Source organism: Hylobates moloch, unplaced genomic scaffold (assembly GCF_009828535.3).
Source record: "Hylobates moloch isolate HMO894 unplaced genomic scaffold, HMol_V3 SCAFFOLD_2, whole genome shotgun sequence".
Classification (NCBI taxonomy): Eukaryota; Metazoa; Chordata; class Mammalia; order Primates; family Hylobatidae; genus Hylobates; species Hylobates moloch.
Genome location: NW_026652277.1, coordinates 50606676 through 50628398, shown reverse-complemented (window position 1 = coordinate 50628398; position 21723 = coordinate 50606676). Strand labels below are relative to the sequence as shown.

Genomic DNA, 21723 nt, shown 5'->3' with positions numbered 1-21723 from the left:
ATATCATTGACTTGCCCCAAATCATACAGTGAGAAAGCAGAGGGTTAGGACTTGAACTCAGGCAGTCTGACTTCAGTGAGCCTCTTGCCACTGTATAACTCTACTAAAAGACTTCACAGAGTATGGGAAGTAGAATAATTGTCCCCCAAAGATGCACATGTCCTAGTTGCCTGCACTTGTGAATATGTCAGATTATATGGCAAAGGGGAATTAAGGTTGCAGAAAGAATTAAGGGTGCTAATCAGCCAACCTTGAGATGAGAAAATTATTCTGGATTACCAAGTGGGCAAAAAGTGGAAGAGATGGTCAGAGTCAGAGACAAGAGATATGATGGCAGAAGCAGAGGTCAGGGTGATGCAATGTGTGAAAGACTAAACCAGCCATGGCTAGCTTTGAAGATGAAGAAAGCGACCATGAGCCCGGGAACAGGGGCAGCTTCTAGAAGCTGAAAAAGGCAAGAAAACAGATTCTCTCCTACATCCTCCAAAAGAGAATGCAAGCCTACTGGCACCTTGATTTTAGCCCAGTGAGACTCATTTTCAAACTTCTGACCTAAGCAGTGAAAAATAATGTTTGTTTTGTTTTTGTTGTTGTTGTTGTTGTTTGAGATGGAGTCATGCTCTGTTGCCCAGGCTGGAGTGCAGTGGCCATAATCTCAGCTCACTGCAACCTCCACCTCCCAGGTTCAAGCAATTCTCCTGCCTCAGCCTCCCCAGTAGCTGGGATTACAGGCACCTGCCACCATGCCCAGCTATTTTTTGTATTTTTAGTAGGAACGAGGTTTCACCATCTTGGCCAGGCTGGTATTGAACTCCTGACCTCGTGATCCACCTGCCTCAGCCTCTCAAAGTGCTGGGATTACAGGCATGAACCACTGCACCGGCCAAATTTGTTTAGTTTTAAGCTACTAAGTTTGTGGCAGTTTATTGCAGCAACAATGAGAAACTAATATACAGAGAATGCATACATTCTCATGTCATGTAGTATAGGGGGAGAAAAATAATTTTCCTCTACCTATCTTTAGTTTCACTGGTGGGACAGACCTCATAACAAAAGGCAGACTAACAAGAGAATAACAAGCAGTTTATTAACATGCATATTTCATACAGCTACATGGGAGACACTCAGGGAATGAGTAATTCTCTAAGAGGACGTTTTGAATTCCAGCTGATATAGCATCTTCAAAAAAGAACAGCAAATTTTTAGGTAAGTGTCAAGACAAAGGAAAAGAACTTTTGAGTCTCTAGGGGCAGCAAACTGTGGTAAGGCAAATAAATGGTAAAGACTAGTTAGTAAAGTGTGTTATATAGATAACTGGTGTCCTCTCCAGGCTGATAAGGGTCTAGAGTTGTCTTCAGTGGTTAACCTTTGTTCTCCCTGGTAAGGAAGGGAGGCCAGACACCTTTGCCTTTGTAAACATATCTCCTGCAGTAAACATATGTATGAGGGCAAAAAAGGGGGAGGGGTGGGGGAAGAGCAGAGAGTCTTTCCTATGACTGCATCCTTCCATTTGCCCTCAGCTCAAAATGAGTTTTACGTCCAAGAGGCATCTTTTGGAGTAACATATTCTGGCTTCCTTCAGTAGATGAAAGACTAATAAAAGGGGTTATCCCCAATACCATCTTAATAAGTGATAATAAAATTTAATTAACCCTGTAAGGAAAAAAACTATTTGGGCCTTGGAGACACCAGAGTTTGGTTCATACCAGTAAATTAGCTAAGCTTTCTGCATTTCCTCATGTAAATTGGATATAGAGCTATAGAAGGACTAAAAGAGAGTTTTAGGAAGAAGCAAACACAATTCTGAGCACTCACCTGAGAGTCTCCTGACCCTTTCTTCTCATCAGTTCCCAAGAGAACACTGAGAAAAACCAAGCTCATCTTTGGAAAAGCTGTAATTTGTGAATATTAAAGATGTCAAATAATTTACACATCATCAATATAATTTGCTAAATGGAAATGGTATCCCATTTAATAAAGAGATATCCACATACCCGAAACTTTAGGGCAAGAAATTTCTCATCCTAGGGGTCATTCTAGAGTTTTGTGTGCTCTCTCTTTCTGCAGAGATCAAGTTAAAGTATAATAGTAATCAAATAAAAAGAAGGCTATAAAGAGATTGATTTATGCTCATTTTGCTGAGCAAATAACTAGCACTGCATTTGTTACATAGACTACTTGTCAAGAGGAATATATATTTTTAAAACATCTTTCGCTGGGGGCTTCGATTCAGATCTGCATATCAAGGTTTCACCCTTTCCCCCAGTGACCTATTTGTCTGAGGGAGGCATTCAATTAGACTGCCAGCACAAATTGATTCAGTATTGACCAGGAAAGCCTTCTCACTTGAAAGACATATCACGCTGAGGTGGAGGTGTCATTGCTACAAGTCAGTACTCCAAGTGCAAAGGCCCAGATGATTCAGGAATATGAAATGAGGAAGGGTCCTCCCCCGGCATTTGAGACAGAAAAGCCTCCTCTTCCTCTCACAGAATAGAAGCATGAGAAAGAGAAGCTTTAGTAAAGGCAGGAAACTGATTCCCATTCTCTGCTAGTAGTAAATGGGAATAAGGGAATAAGGCAAAGATTTCTTTGCCTTGAGAAGCATCACTGGAATCTGAGGTTCCAATAATCTCATCTCTCAAGGTCACTGCTCTTTAGGGAAACACCCCCGCTCTTTCCAAATACCCTTGCCCCACGGGCCCTTTCTTGCTGCCCTGATTCTCCTCCCCCCTCTAGATCCCAACCATAAAGCCCAGGTCTGACAAATTTATCAGAACTCTTTCAACACCGTCCACACATTATGTTTATCTTTATAAACAAAAGACAGTCAGTTATTTTAGACAAGAAACTGAATCTTCTGACATCTAGAGCATCAAAAAGCACTGTACACCCAGTGAGATCAAAATAAGTGCTAATCAATGATAAGTATGCTTTATTTAATGTAAAACTGCTTCTGGGATTAAAGGGCAGGAAGGACGCAGGCTTGTGGTATCCAATGCTGGCTTTTAATGTGTTATTTCTCAAGTGATGGCTTTGATTTGTTGAAATGTTTTAGAGCCCTGAACATCTGACAGAATAAATTAAACCCTTCCTAACGGCCTTCCCTTGATTATCCTAAGTACCCACTATAGATAAGGTTGTATTTTACATCCAGCTTGAAAAATCATAAAATTGTCTCCATTAAAATAATTAGGACCCCTTACTTTCATTTTAAGATTTGGCCTCTACATATTTACAGCACTCATTTTTATTTACATTTTCACATCGTTAGAACAGGGCAATCATTTTTATTCTGCGGCACACATATGATTTAAGATATGTAGTTTCCAAATGTCACTGGTGAAAGCTGAAATCCATTATCATTTACTCGCAGAAATGAAGTCCATCATGCTGTGCACTTGCAGAAAAGAATAAAGAGGTTTAAACCAGAATCTGCATAATCCCAGGTAGAGGCAGCAGCAGCAGTGGGGGTGGGGTGGGGAGAAGCATCATCTCTGATATGCAAACCATGGAAAAGAATGGCATGTATTACAAATCAGGCCATCTGAATGCAGAGGACCCAAGAATATGCTCAAATAAGTACATATGTTGTAATGAATCAATTAGAAGGATTGATGATCATTTGCTAAGATGTTTGATAAAAGTTCCTCAGACATAAATGCACAATTTTGCAGTTAACAAAATACAGCTGCAGTTTCTTATTTTCACTTGGAATGAAATGTCAGATAAAATGAAAATCTCTGCCTTTGACGCTATCCAGAAAGATCATCTTCAAGACCACTCCTTTCACTTATTATTTCCTTCCAAATAAGTTTCTAATATTATTCATATATACATAAAAAAGTATTTCAAGTATTAAGCAAAAGAGGGAAAACAAGGGCAATAACGAAATAGGTGTGCACATGCCCAGGTGAAGAGAATGACCTATGTATCCCAGAACCCTGCTCAAACAAACAAAACAGAAGCAGAAATGTTTCTCAAATAATTCATTTCTTCTAACTGTAACTCATTTTGCAATCATCACTTTAACCCAGTAAACCAGTAAACAGCCACTAAAATGATAAATATGAAGATTATGTAAAAAAATAAAATATGGAAAAGTCTATAAAATGCAAATTTAAAAAATGGAATGCATTTATACTATTATTGCAACTATGAGAAATTATTTATACCAATAGAAAAAGTTCATAAAAAAACATACACAAATATGATGACAGTAGTTATTTTGGGGGCAGAATGAGTTAAGGGCAAATTTTTTTCTTTTTCTTTCCCTGTTATTTCTAATATTTTATAATAAGCATATATTGCTTCTTAATTTAAATTTAAATGTGTTTTTTATTTTAAAGATCCAGTCAGATGTGGTGGCTCACGCCTGTAATCCCAGCACTTTGGGAGACCAAGGCAAGCAGATCACGAGGTCAGGAGTTTGAGACCAGCCTTATCAACACGGTGAAATTCCATCTCTACTAACAATACAAAATTAGCTAAGCGTGGTGGCAGGCACCTGTAATCCCAGCTGCTCAAGAGCCTGAGGCAGGAGAATGGCTTGAACCCGGGAGGTGGAGGTTGCAGTGAGCCAAGATCGAGCCATTGCACTCCAGCCTGGACAACAACAGTGAAACTCCATCTTAAAAAAAAAAAAAAAAAAAAAAAGTCCAAGAGGCTGAAAACCCTTCATTGATTTCAAGAAAACACCACCCCAAAATATGACTGTAGACCAGAATATGCCACCCCAAAATATGGCTCTTTGGCATAACGATTATTTTGGGCTGGTTATTTTGAGAAACTGCAGACATAGGCATATCTCTAAACAGTTGTCTTTTTGTAAAAAAAAAAAAAAAAAAAAAGTTTACATCTTACAAAAGGAAATCTCCATTTATAAGACTGTCTCCTTTTCTGATAGATAAGTAATACCATTTTTCAGAAAATAATGGTATTTAAGCCTGAGGTCTATGACAACTCTTTAAGATCTACTCTAGACATTTATTTATTTCTCTGGGTTATCCCCCATGTAGACAGGAGGCATATATGTTATTAAACTTCTGCTTGTTTTTCTCTTGTTAATCTGTCTTTCATTACAGGGGTCTATTCCAACCAAGAACTACAGAGGGTGGAAAGGAAATTATTTTTTCTTTTCTACACTCTAAACTGGGTCCCAAACTTTTTTGGTAAAGAAAACTGTTTTCTCAAAACACTGAATTCACAAAGCCAGGAAAAAAGACTGCCAACAGGGGCTTAGTATAATATAGCTGCAAACCAGTACTTGCTGAATTTTTTAAATTATATATTTTTAAAATTAAGTTCACAAAGGCTATACCTGCTCAGGAGAATTTAGGGAGAAAAAGAAAGAACAAGAGAACCCAAGAAGGAAAGTGTCAGGTACAGGTGTGGCCGCTGAGCTTTCCTGGATATTTACTGACAGCACCATGATGAAAACTACGCTAATAGGCCAGAAGTTTGAGACCAGCCTGGCCAACACAGTGAAACCCTATCTCTACTAATAATACCAAAAATTAGCCGGGCATGGTGGTACTCGCCTGTAATCCCAACTACTCGGGGGGGCTGAGGCACTAGAATCATTTGAACTGGGGAGGTGGAGGTTGCAGTGAGTCGAGATGGGGCCACTGCATTCCAGTCTGGGCAACAGAGCAAGACACTGTCTCAAAAAAAAAAAAAAAAAAACTACATTAGTGAACCTTGTTGAGTCCAAATTACTTTGGAAAAATTTTCAGTAATCAGAAGAAGGGACTCGTCCTTTGCATTAATACAGCATCCTTCAGCATTGGTCTACACCAGATTAAGGTAGCTTCTTTCCTCCCAATAAAATGTTCAGACTCAGGTAGATGACACCTGAGACCCTGAGAGGTGAAAGGTAATAATGGAGGCTTTACCAACATCTGAATAAATTTGAGTGAATGTGCTACTCACAAAACTGAAAAATTAATAGCAATTAGTTTAGACCAGGCACTGCAGGATACTATGTTCAACTTCTGTCAGTGTTCATATCCTTTTGCACTATCTCCTTGATAACGAAGACGAGAATATCTCTTCAACAGAGACAGTCAGTTGTGCCAAAATTAGGGAAGATTTCTCACCTGTCTCTTAGGAAAATAATCATGGTAAAAGACAGTATTTTGATGTCTAGAAAAAAACTATAGAGTTCTTCTTTGAGTATCTAGACACGCATTAACCAAATGGACAGAAAGAATAAGAAACACTGAAATGAACGATGATGATAAGTAAACAAGATGTCAAAAAGCACAGAAATCTGATAACAAAACTCAATCCTGTCTGCCTATAGCGTAGATTGAACAAAATGTCTGAACATGTAATGCTGACATACATTCTAAGAATGGGCTAAGCAGGGCCTACTGACACTTTTCAATGGCTAATTTGCGGAACTGTAAAAATCTTTTGGAGGGAGATAAAAATATGTAGCTTTTTATTTATTAAAATAAAACCAAAGGACAATCAATATATTAGACAATATTCCTGACTTTTCAATATATTTGTGGTACAGAGAGTAGGGCTCATCAAACATTCCAACTGCTCCCCAACATAAGAAAAAAGCTGCCCCATCACTGGGTCACTATTTGAAGAGCAGTGTCCCCACTCACAGCAACTTCTGTGTTGTTAAGCAACTTCTGTTATGTCAAAACACTAACATTTAGGTATTTTGTGTTCCCACAAAATGGCCTAGCATGGCCGAACTAAAACAACAGTCGACAACTTTTCTTTGCCTTAATATGACAAAAAAAATTGATAATTGAAAAATAAATAATGCTAATCTTTTATACACATGAGGAGAAGCAAAGAGGTATCCTAAATATTTAGGATTGTAATTAGCATTATATCCATTGATATTAATTGGTATTCAAGGCAAAAAAGGGCTCCACAGTTGAGTAGGTTTGGGAAACAGAGATATTATATCCCTTCCTAAAGATTTAAAATGTAAAGTCATATGTTCAAGGCTCTGAGATATTCTATACCAAAGAAATAAGTATAAACTGTTCAATCCAGCATTTTTCAAGCAAATCATCAACACTTCCATGAAAAGAGCTTGGGAAATGCTGCATTATATTTTCCCCACCCAAAAAGAACTGATTTGCACACTAATAAAATCTGCATCCAGCTACTATGAAAATTTATTTACATTCCCTAAGCAATTATTATCTGGTGAGAGGGGAAGGGTGATATTGACAGGGGTGATAGTCAAGATATTTAACAACAATATATCCTAGACATTGACCAATCAAAATGGACTCTCAGCCCTGCAGATCTCCTGTTGTGTCAGGCTTCCATTCTTTCATTGCTGGACTGTAGAGGGCCAGGGTGCTGAGGGCAGTGGAATGGGTAGGTGTTCAGAGCAGTAGCTATACACCAACTGATGTAGTTTATGTCTATGTCCAATTCTAATTAAATATCAACTCTGCCTATGAGTAAGTGATAGGTAACTGTCATCTCCTTTAAGATTATTATTTGATTATTTCTTCATTTGCCTAAAAGGCTTAAGTCTTGTTTGATATTTTATTTCTTAAGACTTATTTTATAGTGGACAGTCAACAAATTTAAGCATTATTGAAATCCAAAAAATGTTTATAGTTATCTACTATGTGACTGGCTATGGTAGATGTGTTCATAAAATTAAACAACAAAACATGTTCTATACTTCAGAGCATATTGAGATATTTAATACATACCTGTAGATTGAAATATTGACAATACAATAGTCTAACTATACCTTTCCTTGTACAGAAGACCATTTGACTTTGTTGAAAGAGTATCTGAAAATAAATCTCATTTTACTGAAAAAAGAAGTTTATTGAAAGGATATTATTAAGGATTACTTATCAAAACAGAAATATGCCAGAGGATTCATTAGTAATTGATGTGCCGCATCACCTGGTGTCACATTATTGAACTATAAGAGGCATTTTTAAATGTAGGAGAATGTTCTATAACATTATGAGTTTGGAATGGAATGTAGAGGGAGTCAATTGAACTAATCCTCTAGATCCTTTCTTTCATAACCAAAAATTCATATCTGTCTACTTACAAGTATTTTAAACCCTGTGCTGGGTCCAAACATTCAAGAAAATGTACTGTTCGTGTGACATTTCAGGACCCTACTCTAAACGGGGTCTTTTAGGTGGCTGAATTGATCAATTTCCTAAAACATTTCTCAGAAATCTCAGACACTACCAAATGTAATTTATGTAAATGACAAACATGACCAAGATTGATCCAAGAATCACTCTTGACTTTTAGAAAAAGCTGCTGTCAGTGTTTACTTCCATATCCTTCAAAAGGAAGGTAGAAATTTGAGGCATTAGTCCAGAGAAAGACAAGCCCTGGATTTTTGCAAACAGGAATTTCTTCCTGCTACTTCTTTACCTCATTTACATCTCCTTAAATTCTAATCAGATTTTTATTTGTCACTCAAATGGCTTTGACAAACAAAAATATCCAATCTTAATGTCTGAATAGTTCCATCACCATTTATTAATTCTGAATTTGTTGGAAGTTTTATTCTACTGGGGTTGTTGTTAAATATTCCAATTGATAACTCCTTGGTCCAAAATACAAGGCCAGACCATGCTATGATAAAAGATGATGAAAAAGTTATTAAATCAGTTCATGTGGGATAAGCTAGTCAGATATGTTGTTTTGCCATGATCTGTAATTTTTTTCTGTTTAAATTACAACTCACCTAGAGTTCAGAAAGCACTTTCAGACTATGCAGAATTAGATTTAAAATTCCAACTCAGGGGCACAGCCCTGATGTAATTAGCAGTTAAAATCAATATGGACCCCTATTGCTAGGTGATTACTGAGATAATTCTCAGCTTTAATGCAATATGGTGGGTGAGGTAGTTTTCACTTATGTAATTTATTCTCTATTGTGAAATATTTTCCTTCATTGGATTTATTTAATATAGTACTGCTTTACAACCCTTAAAAAGTGCCAAGGAAACATAGTGTATCTATTTACATAATAGATCAATAGTTCCATCATCATTTATTAATTCTAAGTTTGTTGGGAGGGACTGGGATGTTAAGGTGAATTGAATTTCTTATTGACTGAAAGGAAATGAGAAGATAATTGGCAAAGAAAGATCTTGAAAAACTATCTAAAATGTATGCACTTACTTCCTGTTAAACACAATGCATCAAAAACCTTCTGATACTCCACTTTTGGGAAAGACCAACCAAAAAAATTAGGAGAAGACAGAAACAAAATATTAGAGGAGGGAAAGGAGACAGCAGACAGACAGGTGATCCTGATTCAGCAGACCTAAGAAAGTTTAACCCCAAGCCAGCAGTGAAAGAAACCAGTTGATTATGTCTTCAGAATCATGAAAATGGTCAGTAATTAGAGTTACTCTGTACCTCTACACACTAGAAAATCATACAGTAGAAAATTGTGCAGGGCTGAAAACAGGAAGATTGACTGGGCATCTGTATAAAAAGCTGTTTGACGTCTAAACATCCTTCCCAACCTCCAGAAGACTAGATTCACTAAATCTAGTGAATAGGAGGCATTGTGGGCTGGGGACACCAAGGATACAGAAAGTAAGGAATATCTGAACTAATACAGTAGTCTTCTCTTACCAGAAGTTTCACTTTCTGTGATTTCAGTTACTTGCAGTCAACCAGGTCCAAAAATAAGTGAGTAAGATACAATAAGATATTCTGAGATAAAAAGATAGTGAGACCACACTCACATAACTTTTATTATAGTATGTTTTAATTGTTCAATTTTAATATTAGTTCTTATTGGTAATCTCTTACTGTGTATTAAACTTGATCACGGGTATGCATGTAGAGGAAAAAACAGTATATATGGGGTTTGGCATGATCCACAGTTGCAGGCATCCACAGGGGTCTTAGAATGTATCTCCCACGCATACAGAGAGACTACTATAACAGGGTAATTACATAAAACCACACATATAAAGGTGAGATTCCCAGATTCTTATTCATCCTTGCTTCCAGAACTCACTTAACTAACTGTGCCCTTGTCTACCCCAACAAGCAGAAGCTTGGGAAATTTCTCTCTGGAGCAACTAAACAGCGCCAGAGAAAGGAAGAGCAGGTATTAATGGGGGAATGAAGGAGGAGGTAGAGGCAATGAAATGGCTTAGCCCAATCATCCTAAAGTAAAGGCTACCAATTGATAAGTATTCACACATGGAAGTTCCAATCCGAATAGTGCTCCATTCTTAAATATGAAAACAGAGGAAAAAAATTTTCCAGGAAAAAAAAAAAGCCTCTCTAAATCTGTAGAAACAAAGCAGAGAAAAGAAAACGTTTATTTTAAAAGCCACTAATATTCTCTGGTTCATAAGAGAAGATACTACACTGACAAAAATAAGAAAAAGAATTTACACAAAAGAAACACCATCAAAGAGAAATCGCACCAGACTAATTAAGCAGGCAAGAAACACCGTCAAAGAGAAATTGCACCAGACTAATTAAGCAGGCAAGAAAGACTTTATTCAAGACCATTGCAATAAGAGTCAAGACTATTACAGTAGGAGAAAGAGGCTGAACTCAACTCTAAATACAAAAGGGACAGTTGGAGATGCATATCCAATGGGCAGAATGAGTGAGTCATTGGATGGAAAATGACTAAAAGAAACTCTGTTGGGTATCAAGCCTGGGAGAGTGAGGAACTTGATTGGATACTAAGAATGGGGGATTCGGGGTGGAGCCAAGATGGCCAAATAGGAGCAGCTCCAGTCTACAGCTCCCAGCCTGAGCGACACAGAAGATGGGTGATTTCTGCATTTCTGTTTGAGGTACCGGTTTCATCGCACTAGGGAGGGCCAAACAGTGGGTGCAGGACAGTCAGTGAAGCACACTGTGTGCGAGCCGAAGCAGGGCGAGGCATTGCCTCACTCAGGAAGCGCAAGGGGTCAGGGAGTTCCCTTTCCTAGTCAAAGAAAGGGGTAACAGATGGCACCTGGAAAATCGGGTCAGTCCCACCCTAATACTGCGCTTTTCCAATGGGCCTGGAAAACGGCACACCAGGAGATTGTGTCCCGCACCTGGCTTGGAGGGTCCTATGCCCACGGAGTCTCGCTGATTGCTAGCACAGCAGTCTGAGATCAAACTGCAAGGCGGCAGCGAGGCTAGGGGAGGGGTGTCCACCGTTGCCCAGGCTTGCTTAGGTAAACAAAGCAGCCAGGAAGCTCGAACTGGGTGGAGCCCACCACAGCTCAAGGAGGCCTGCCTACCTCTGTAGGCTCCACCTCTGGGGGCAGGGCACAGACAAACAAAAATTCAGCAGGAACCTCTGCAGACTTAAATCTCCCTGTCTGACTGACAGCTTTGAAGAAAGTAGTGGTTCTCCCAGCATGCAGCTGGAGATCTGAGAACGGACAGACTGCCTCCTAAAGTGGGTCCCTGACCCCTGAGCAGCCTAACTGGGAGGCACCCCCCAGTAGGGACAGACTGACACCTCACTCGGCTGGGTACTCCTCTGAGACAAAACTTCCAGAAGAACTATCAGACAGCTGAATTTGTGGTCTCATGAAAATCCGCTGTTCTGCAGCCACCACTGCTGACACCCAGCCAAACAGGGTATGGAGTGGACCTCTAGCAAACTCCAACAGACCTGCAGCTGAGGGTCCTGTCTGGTAGAAGGAAAACTAACAAACAGAAAGGACATCCACACCAAAAACCCATCTGTACATCACCATCATCAAAGACCAAAAGTAGATAAAACCACAAAGATAGGGAAAAAACAGAGCAGAAAAACTGGAAACTCTAAAAAGCAGAGCACCTCTCCTCCTCCAAAGGAATGCAGCTCCTCACCAGCAATGGAACAAAGCTGGACGGAGAATGACTTTGACGAGTTGAGAGAAGAAGGCTTCAGACAATCAAACTACTCCGAGCTATGGGAGGAAATTCAAAACAATAGCAAAGAAGTTAAAAACTTTGAAAAAAAATTAGACGAATGGATAACTAGAATAACCAATGGAGAGAAGGGCTTAAAGGAGCTGATGGAGCTGAAAGCCAAGTATTGAGAACTACGCAAAGATTGCAGAAGTCTCAGTAGCTGATGCAATCAACTAGAAGAAAGGCTATCGCTGATGGAAGATGAAATGAATGAAATAAAGCGAGAAGGGAAGTTTAGAGAAAACAAGAATAAAAAGAAATGAACAAAGCCTCCAAGAAATTTGGGACTATGTGAAAAGACCAAACCTACATCTGATTGGTGTACCTGAAAATAACGGGGAGAACGGAACCAAGTTGGAAAACACTCTGCAAGATATTATCCAGGAGAACTTCCCCAATCTAGCAAGGCAGGCCAACATTCAGATTCAGCAAATACAGAGAATGCCACAAAGATACTCCTCGAGAAGAGCAACTCCAAGACACATAATTGTCAGATTCACCAAAGTTGAAATGAAGGAAAAAATGTTAAGGGCAGCCAGACAGAAAGGTCGAGTTACCCACAAAGGGAAGCCCATCAGACTAACAGCTGATCTCTCGGCAGAAATTCTATAAGCCAGAAGAGAGTGGAGGCCGATATTCAACATTCTTAAAGAAAAGAATTTTCAACCCAGAATTTCATGTCCAGCCAAACCAAGCTTCATAAGTGAAGGAGAAATAAAATACTTTACAGACAAGCAAATGCTGAGTGATTTTGTCACCACCAGGCCTGCCCTAAAAGAGCTCCTGAAGGAAGCACTAAACATGGAAAGGAACAACCGGTACCAGCCCTTGCAAAAACATGCCAAATTGTAAAGACCATCAAGGTTAGGAAGAAACTGCATCAACTAATGAGCAAAATAACCAACTAACATCATAATGACAGGATCAGATTCACACATAACAATATTAACTTTAAATGTAAATAGGCTAAATGTTCCAGTTAAAAGACACAGACTGGCAAACTGGATAAGGAGTCAGGACCCATCAGTGTGCTGTATTCAGGAAACCCATCTCACGTGCAGAGACACACATAGACTCAAAATAAAGGGATGGAGGAAGATCTATCAAGCAAATGGAAAACAAAAAAAGGCAGGGGTTGCAATCTTAGTCTCTGATAAAATAGACTTTAAACCAACAAAGATCAAAAGAGACAAAGAAGGCCATTACATAATGGTAAAGGGATCAATTCAACAAGAAGAGCTAACTATCCTAAATATATATGCACCCAACACAGGAGCACCCAGATTCATAAAGCAAGTCCTGAGTGACCTACAAAGGGACTTAAACTCCCACACAATAATAATGGGAGATTTTAACACCCCACTGTCAACATTAGACAGATCAACGAGACAGAAAGTTAACAAAGATATCCAGGAATTCAACTCAGCTCTGCACAAAGTGGACCTAATAGACATCTACAGAACTCTCCACCCCAAGTCAACAGAATATACATTTTTTTCAGCACCACACCACACCTATTCCAAAATTGACCACATAGTTGGAAGTAAAGCTCTCCTCAGCAAATGTAAAAGAACAGAAATTATAACAAACTGTCTCTCAGACCACAATGCAATCAAACTAGAACTCAGGATTAAGAAACTCACTCAAAACTGCCCAACTACATGGAAACTGAACAACCTGCTCCTGAATGACTACTGGGTACATAATGAAATGAAGGGAGAAATAAAGATGTTCTTTGAAACCAACGAGAACAAAGACACAACCTACCAGAATCTCTGGGACACATTCAAAGCAGTGTGCAGAGGGAAATTTATAGCACTAAATGCCCACAAGAGAAAGCAGGAAAGATCCAAAATTGACACCCTAACATCACAATTAAAAGAACTAGAAAAGCAAGAGCAAATACATTCAAAAGCTAGCAGAAGGCTAGAAATAACTAAAATCAGAGCAGAACTGAAGGAAATGGAGACACAAAAAACCCTCCAAAAAATTAATGAATCTACGAGGTGGTTTTTCGAAAAGATCAACAAAATTGATAGACTGCTAGCAAGACCAATAAAGAAGAAAAGAGAGAAGAATCAAATAGACGCAATAAAAAATGAAAAAGGGGATATCACCACTGATCCCACAGAAATACAATCTACCATCAGAGAATACTATAAACACCTCTGTGCAAATAAACTAGAAAATCTAGAAGAAATGGATATATTCCTTGACAAATACACCCTCCCAAGACTAAACCAGGGAGAAGATGAATCTCTGAATAGACCAATAACAGGCTCTGAAATTGTGGCAATAATCAATAGCTTACCAACCAAAAAGAGTCCAGGACCTGATGGATTCACAGCTGAATTCTACCAGAGGTACAAGGAGGAACTGGTACCATTCCTTCTGAAACTATTCCAATCGATAGAAAAAGAGGGAATCCTCCCTAACACATTTTATGAGGCCAGCATCATCCTGATACCAAAGCCTGGCAGAGACATAACCAAAAAAGAGAATTTCAGACCAATATCCTTGATGAACATTGATGCAAAAATCTTCAATAAAATACTGGCAAACTGAATCCAGCAGCACATCAAAAAGCTTATACACCATGATCAAGTGGGCTTCATCCCTGGGATGCAAGGCTGGTTCAACATACACAAATCAATAAATGTAATCCAGCATATAAACAGAACCAAAGACAAAAACCACATGATTATCTCAATAGATGCAGAAAAGGCCTTTGACAAAATTCAACAACCCTTCATGCTAAAAACTCTCAATAAATTAGGTATTGATGGGATGCGTCTCAAAATAATAAGAGCTATCTATGTCAAACCCACAGCCAATATCATACTGAATGGGCAAAAACTGGAAGCCTTCCCTTTGAAAACTGGCACGGGATGCCCTCTCTCACCACTCCTATTCAACATAGTGCTGGAAGTTCTGGCCAGAGCAATCAGGCAGGAGAAGGAAATAAAGGGTATTCAATTAGGAAAAGAGGAAGTCAAATTGTCCCTGTTTGCAGATGACATGATTGTATATCTAGAAAACCCATCGTCTCAGCCCAAAATCTCCTTAAGCTGATTAGCAACTTCAGCAAAGTCTCAGGATACAAAATCAATGTACAAAAATCACAAGCATTCTTATACACCAATAACAGACAAACAGAGAGTCAAATCATGAGTGAACTCCCATTCACAATTGCTTCAAAGAGAATAAAATACCTAGGAATCCAACTTACAAGGGATGTGAAGGACCTCTTCAAGGAGAACTACAAACCACTGCTCAATGAAATAAAAGAGGATACAAACAAATGGAAGAACATTCCATGCTCATGGGTTGGACGAATCAATATCGTGAAAATGGCCATACTGCCCAATATCGTTAAAATGGCCACTAATTTATAGATTCAATGCCATCCCCATCAAGCTACCAATGACTTTCTTCACAGAATTGGAAAAAACTACTTTAAAGTTCATATGGAACCAAAAAAGAGCCCACATTGCCAAGTCAATCCTAAGCCAAAAGAACAAAGCTGGAGGCATCATCCTACCTGACTTCAAACTATACTACAAGGCTACAGTAACCAAAACAGCATGGTACTGGTACCACAACAGAGATATAGATCAATGGAACAGAACAGAGCACTCAGAAATGATGCCACATTTCTACAACTATCTGATCTTTGACAAACCTGACAAAAACAAGAAATGGGGAAAGGATTCCCTATTTAATAAATGGTGCTGGGAAAACTGGCTAGCCATATGTAGAAAGCTGAAACTGGATCCCTTCCTTACACCTTATACAAAAATTAATTCAAGATGGATTAAAGACTTAAATGTTTAGACCTAAAACCATTAAAATCCTACAAGAAAACCTAGGCAATACCATTCAGGACATAGGCATGGGCAAGGACTTCATGTCTAAAACACCAAAAGCAGTGGCAACAAAAGCCAAAATTGACAAATGGGATCTCATTAAACTAAAGAGCTTCTGCACAGCAAAAGAAACTACCATCAGAGTGAACAGGCAACCTACAGAATGGGAGAAAATTTTTGCAACCTACTCATCTGACAAAGGGCTAATGTCCAGAATCTACTATGAACTCAAACAAATTTACAAGAAAAAAACAAACAACCCCATCAAAAAGTGGGCAAAGGACATGAACAGACACTTCTCAAAAGAAGACATTTATGCAGCCAAAAAACACATGAAAAAATGCTCATCATCACTGGCCATCAGAGAAATGCAAATCAAAACCACAGTGAGATACCATCTCACATCACTTAGAATGGCCATCATTAAAAAGTCAGGAAACAACAGGTGCTGGAGAGGATGTGGAGAAATAGGAACACTTTTACACTGTTGGTGGGACTGTGAACTAGTTCAACCATTGTGGAATTCAGTGTGGCAATTCCTCAGGGATCTCGAACTAGAAATACCATTTGACCCAGCCATCCCATTACTGGGTATATACCCAAAGGACTATAAATCATGCTGCTATAAAGACACATGCACACGTATGTTTATTGCGGCACTATTCACAATAGCAAAGACTTGGAACCAACCCAAATGTCCAACAACGATAGACTGGATTAAGAAAATGTAGCACATATACACCATGGAATACTATGCAGCCATAAAAAATGATGAGTTCATGTCCTTTGTAGGGACATGGATGAAGCTGGAAACCATCATTCTCAGTAAACTATCGCAAGGACAAAAAACCAAACACCGCATGTTCTCACTCATAGGTGGGAATTGAACAATGAGAACTCATGGACACAGGAAGGGGAACATCACACTTCGGGGACTCTTGTGGGGTGTGGGGAGGGACAGCATTATGAGATATACCTAATGCTAAATGACGAGTTAATGGGTGCAGCAAAACAACATGGCACATGTATACATATGTAACAAACCTGCACATTGTGCACATGTACCCTAAAACCTAAAGTATAATAATAATCAAAAAAAGAGCAATAAAAAAAAAAGAATGGGGGATTCTCAGTAAACTGGCATAAAAGAATTCTTGCTAAAACTGGGCTCAGCAGGCCAAGGCCTAGTCAGGAAGAAAATTTGACAGAGCCTGAGGAGGAAATCCTTGTCAGCATTCAGAAATCAAAAATCAGTTCTAGGGAATTAAAAATATGATAGCAAACATAAAATGTTTAATACAAGAATTGGGAGAGTATATCCAAATTGCCTCTGGAAATCAGAAATGAGGGTACAGCAGGTAGTTCAAGGATGCCACTGTCAAAACCTCAAAGAATATTTGATTTTCTAAGCCATGTACATACATAACTTTGATTATTGAAAACATCCAATAATAAAGGTTATGAATTTACTTCTCTCATTAAAAAAGCAAAATGTTCTGAAAGTAACTGAAACCTTATTAAATAATTAAGAAGTTTTTAGAGATAAAAAATATTTTCTGATTCTTTCGAGAGTTTCAGCAAAACTAAACTATGCACTGTCCAGCCACCTACTCTCTTCCTTAGCTGCCCAAGAGACATAACACAAGAAGACATTCCAGGCAAATGTTCCTAGGCAAAGTTTCCACTTGGAAATCCCATCTGCTTTCTACTCTACTCAGCTGAGGTGGATGAGGTGGAGACCTCAAGGACCCCATCACCTTATTCCCTTAAATCAGCCATTCCTCTACTTTCTCTACACCTCAGGACCCTGCTCTGGCCTCCATGAGACCCCAGAGCCTCTCTGGTCTGTGGAAATATTCACAGAGGATATTTCTAGCCACCCCAAATGCTACCTTCCAAAACCTTTCCAAAGAAGGAATAATGGGAAGATTCAAGGAAGAGAAAACCAGATCCCTCCCATAACAAAATGGGTAACAAAAGAAAGGATAAAAGGCCAACAGTATTGGCATGTTTTCTTCACCTGCATCAAAAATTTGTGTTCAGAAAGGGAACACGATTGGGCAACTGAAGATTATTTGTTCATTGGTTCAACATAACCAGGTCTCAAGAACTGCCCATTAAGCAATACAGTGAAGGGTGGGAACTCTTAAGAGTTCCATATCCACCCCCAAACAAGAGGGAGACACAAAAGATAGCTGCCTCCCTGGGCTGCTGTTCAGATCCCACTTCAGGATCATGAACCACTCTCCCGGGCAGAAATGTTCCTGCTCCTTGACCAGCCTCTTTACCTACACGGGAATGAGCTGACAGGCTCCCAGAGACATAAAAGAACAGGATCTCTATGGAGATATCATCTCTTAGGGGGCTCATCTTCAGAATGAAAGTCAGTGACATTCTAGGCAGCATCAGTCAAGCCCTGGCTTAGAATGGGTCCAGTAGTGCACCACAGGTTCCTAGTTGTCACTCCCTGTGCATAATTTGCTCCCATACCAACCTCATAATTAAAATATCAAAAAGTCATGATATCACTCACTAAGTCTCCAAAGGAATGAATTAAATTTTCAAATATTCAAATATGACAATTATAGCCATTGCATACTCAGAGGCTTACAGGGTAAATGACTCCAGTTAAAGTATTGATTTATTATTTGAAACCACCTCCCACCCATTTGTTGTAAGTCTTTATGTCAGTCTTCTACTGCAGCTGTAACAAATTACCAATTACCAATAAATTACCAATAACTTTAGTGGCTTAAAACAAATTATCTTATATTTCTGTAGGTTAAAAGCCCAACATGGGTCTCACTAAGCTAAAATCATGGAATCATCAGGGCTGTGTTCCTTTCTGGAGGCTCTAGGGGAGAATCTGTTTCCTTGCCTTTTTAAGACTCTCCCTCTCCCAGAGGCAGCCTTTATTCCTTGGTTTGTAGCCCCTTCCATTTTCAAAGCCAAAATAGGTCTACTCATTTTCATATCACCTCACTCTGACGTCTGCTTCCCTTTTCCACTGTAAAGACCCTTGTGATTACATTGGGACCAGTGGGTAATTCAGGATAATCTTAATATCTCAAGGTCATCTGATTAGCAATCTTAACTTCATCTGCAATTCTAATTTCCCTTTGCCATGTGATCTAACATATTCACAGGTTCCAGGGATTAGGACATGGACATTTGCAGCAAGGGAAACTACTATGCCTGCCATATCATTATTAAAAGTAATTCCAAAACTCTCCTTTTTAAAAAATGTTATAGAAAACATTTAGCAATAAGAGTTATTTCAAAAACTATTTATGTAATTGAAGTATTAACAACAATGATATTAGATATATGTATTAGGCCACAATAAGTTGAACTGATACTGGTAAGCCATGTCTATAATCTCAAGAAAAATATTTTTAAAACCACCCATAGGAGCTATACAATGGTGGAAAAATAATCAATTTGATGTCAACTTTTGAAGAAAATATAAGAAAACACAAATGCTACAAGGGTGGTATGAACATATTGTTTTTTCTGTTATTGAATCTTAAAGCACTTTGCAATTTGAACTCATTAAGCCTTCTAGGCTGGCATACCCTGGTTAAACTCCTGCCTGTTGGGTCTCACTCAAAACACCAGGATTTCTACTTCCTGGTGTTAAGCTTCTGATATGGTTTGGATTTGTGTCCCCACCCAAATCTCATGTCAACTTGTCATCCCCAGTGTTGTAGGAGAGGCCTGTTGGGAGGTGACTGGATCATGGAGGCAGATTTCCCCCTTGCTGTTCTCATGATAATGAGTCCTCATGAGATCTGGTTGTTTAAAAGTGTATACCTCCCCTTCACTCTCTTCCTCCTGCTCCAGCTATGTAAGATGTGTCTGCTTCCCCTTTACCTTCTGCCATGATTGACAGTTTCCTGAAGCCTCCATAGCCATGTTTCCTGTGCAGCCTGTGGAACCATGAGCCAATTAAACTTCTTTTCTTTATAAATTACCCAGTCTCGGGTAGTTGTTTATAGCAATGTAAAAACAAATACAGAAAATTCGTACATAGGAGTAGGGCATTGCTATAAAGATACCTGAAAATGTGGAAGTTACTTTGGAACTGTATAATGGGCAGAGGATGGAAGAGTGTGGAGGACTCAGAATAACTTCCTAGAGACATGTTTAATTGTTGTGACCAAAATGCTGATAGTGATATGGATAACAAAGTCCAGTCTGAGGTAATATCAGATGGAAATGCAAAACTTATTGGGAATTGAAGTAAAGGTCACTCTTGCTATGCTTTAGCAAAGACAGTGGCAGAACTGTGCCTCTGCTCTAGGGATCTGTGGAACTTTGAACTTGAGAACAATGATTTAGGGTATTTGGCAGAAGAAATTTCTAAGCAGCAAAGCATTCAAGATGTAGCCTGGCTGCTTCTAACAGTGTATGCATGAGCAAAGAGATGTTTTGAAACTGGGAGTTCTATTTTAAATGGAAGTAGAACATAAAAGTTTGAAAACTTTGCAACTTAACCATGTGGTAGAAAACAAAAACCCATTTTCTAGGGAGGAATTCAAGCCTGCTGGAGAAATTTGCATAAGTAAAGAGTAGCCAAATGTTAATAGCCAAGAAAATGTGAAAAAAGCCTCTAAGGCATTTCAGAGACCTTCCTGGCAGCCCTTCCCATCATAGGCCCAGAGGTATTGGAGGGAAGAGTGGTTTCATGGCCCAGGCCCAGGGCCCCACTGCCCTGCACAACCTCAGGATACTGCTCCCTGCATCCAAGTCACTCCAGCTCCAGCAATGGATAAAAGGGCCCCAGATATGTCTCAGGCTGCTGCTCCAGAGAGTACAAGCCCTAAGCCTTGGTACCTCCACACTGTGCTAAGCCTGCAGGTACACAGAGGGTAAGAGTTGACACTTGGGATTCTCTGTCTAGCTTTCAGAGGTTGTATGAAAACACTTGGATGTCCACACAGAAGTGTGCTGCAGGGGCAGAGCCCTCATGAAGAACCTCTACTAGGGCAGTACAGAGGGGAAATGTGGGGTTGGAGCCCCACACAGATCTACCACACATGGTAGTCCTCTTCTCACAGCTACCATAAGAGAGCTACTGTAAGAAGAGGGCTACTGCCCTCCAGACCCCAGAATGGTAGATCCACTGACTTGCACTGTGTACCTGGAAAGGCCACAGGCACTCAATGCTAGCCATGAGTGCAGCCATGGGAGCTGAGCCCTGCAGAGCCACAGCAGTGGAACTGCACAAGGCCTTGGGAGCCCACCCCTTGCATTAGTATGGCCTGGATATGAGACATGGAGTCAAAGGAGATTATTTGGGAGCTTTAGGATTTAATGACTGCCCTGCTGGGTTTCGGACTTGCACAGGGCCTGTAGTCCCCCTTTTTTGACAGATTTCTCCTTTTGGAATGGGTATATTTACCCAATGCCTGTACCCCCCACTGTATTTTGAAAGTAATTTGTTTTGTTTTATTTTACAGGCTTATAAGTAGAAGGGACTTGCTTTCTCTCAGATGAGACTTTGGACTGTGGACTTTTGAGTTAGTATAGTGTTGAAATGAGTTAATATTTGGGAGACTGTTGAGAACAGATTTTTTCTTTTCTTGAGACAGACTCTCACTCTGTCATCCAGGCTGGAGTACAGTGGGGGGATCTTGGCTCACTGCAACTCCTGCCTCCCAGGTTCAAGCAATTCTCCTGTCTCAGCCTCCCAAGTAGCTGGGACTACAGGCACACGCCACCACACCTGGCTAATTTTTGTATATTTTTAGTAGAGATGGGGTTTTACCATGTTGGCCAGGCTGGTCTCAAACTCCTGACCTCAAGTGATCCACCTGCCTCAGCCTCCCAAAGTGCTATGATTACAGGCATGAGCCACTGCACCCAGCCAATGATCGTACTTTGCAATGTGGGAGGACATAAGATTTGGGAGGGACAGGGGTGGAATTATATGGTTTGGATTTGTGTC

At 39.6% G+C, this 21723-nt stretch overlaps 1 protein-coding gene across 1 annotated transcript in view; it reads right to left on the bottom strand.

Moving 5' to 3' along the window:
• RASGEF1B (RasGEF domain family member 1B) overlaps positions 1–21723 on the bottom strand; it is a 632849-nt gene that overhangs the window by 576405 nt on the left and 34721 nt on the right. The gene's annotated exons all lie outside the window — the stretch shown is intronic.